Source organism: Microtus ochrogaster, chromosome 19 (genome assembly GCF_000317375.1).
Source record: "Microtus ochrogaster isolate Prairie Vole_2 chromosome 19, MicOch1.0, whole genome shotgun sequence".
Lineage (NCBI taxonomy): Eukaryota > Metazoa > Chordata > Mammalia > Rodentia > Cricetidae > Microtus > Microtus ochrogaster.
The window spans coordinates 47606767-47608546 of record NC_022021.1 but is presented as its reverse complement, the minus strand read 5'-3'; positions in this window follow the sequence as shown (position 1 = coordinate 47608546).

Below are 1780 nucleotides of genomic sequence, written 5' to 3'. Positions count from 1 at the left end.
AAAAAAAAAAAACAGAAGCATTGGCCCATACCTGTATTTTTCAATACAAATAATATTACATTCAAATTTCTAAAGCTGAATTCAGTGGAGCCAAATTAGAAGTACCAGGATAGATTAAAATTATGTAACTAGTAGTTAAAGACAAATAACATGACAATATAGAACATAGGAACATATGAATTTCCATCAATGTCAAACATATAAGGAACATATTAATGTCAACCATTAAGCAAACAAAACTATGATGGTATTTTAAATGAGTCATGTAAATACATACAGAAATTTTATGTCTAGATGACCACAAAGCATAAAAGTAGTCCAAGTGGGAAGACACATAATTTAAAACTTCATATATGTTAGATGGGTAGACATTTAATCTTGAAAGGTATGAAAATTCAGCTGCATAACTAGAAAACTGTGTATTTCAATAGTAAATAATATATTTCAAAGACTAAAGACAGAAGGATTTATGCAAATTTCATGAATGAGAATCTATTGACTAACTTATGAAAAATAAATCATGTTCAGCTAGAAATTACAGAACTTAGTCAGTTACTGTAAACAGAAGCTGACCTGATGGCAGGACAGAGCATGCCAGAATCAGTGCATCATAAACATCCTCTTCTCACAGCAGAACACAAACAAAATCCTTAAAACTGTAAGTCCATCAGAACCTTGTGAGTCAGTGTTGCTGATAGAGCCTGGCTTTCTGCTGGATCTCTGGCCTCTCACCCTGGCCTCTGTCCCCTCATTCCTACACACCTGTTTCCATGGCAGCTGCTGCTTGTCTCTTCATATCTGAAGGTTCTCGTCCTTGCTCCAGAAATGTGACCAGGTATGGCTTAGAGGAGGCAAGGCCTGCTCATGGGAAAAGAGAACATCCTTATTAGTGTGTTCTCCTGGGGATCACATGTCCTCTCTATGACTGCATATATAAGGTAGGAGAGGATCCAGTCAATGATTACAGAGGATTAGGTCTTCATGAATTTCCTGATGGGGCTATCAGAATGCTTACTTAGGAGGAAATGAGGATATGCAGGTCCTGAGCTTCATGTCCCTCAGTTACAAAGAAAGATATTAAAATCAAAGGGTGTGGTATTTTTTTAACATGGATGCTTCCCACTCATGCCCCTTACTTTATAACATTACCCCAATATAAAGGGTACATCTAAAAACAAAGGGAAGGTATTATGAACACGAGAAGAAATAAAATCGTTGTAAGGCATATGAATACTCTCCTTAAGTTCCCTAAAATTTGCCCCATAAGTTTCATTGTTTGAAGGACAAGCACCCTTGAGATACTGTAGAAAGAAATCCAGTTTTATGTTGAACGTTAATTAAGAGTTCACCTTGGAAGTTTCCCTCCCCCATGTGGTAGAATATTACTTCAATGTGTGTTGATTTTGTTCAACTCCTGGAACATTTGACTAACGATGGAAAGATATGCTACATTTGTTTGACTAAATAAAATTCACCTGTGCTCAGGATGCTGCGTCAGCAACGAGCTGACTAAAAGAGGTTGGAAGGAGTAAGGTGGAGAAAAGCTTTTAAGTCAGGGTGTGGAGAATAATGAGAGCTTTCTCATAGACACAGCAAGGAGAGGAGGTGAGCTATTTGCTATATTTTCCTTCTGCGGAGAAGAAGTCCACCTCAGCCTCTGAGTCTTTTTTTTTTTTTTTTTGGTTTTTCGAGACAGGGTTTCTCTATGGCTTTGGAGCCTGTCCTGGAACTAGCTCTGTAGACCAGGCTGGTCTCGAACTCACAGAGATCCGCCTGCCTC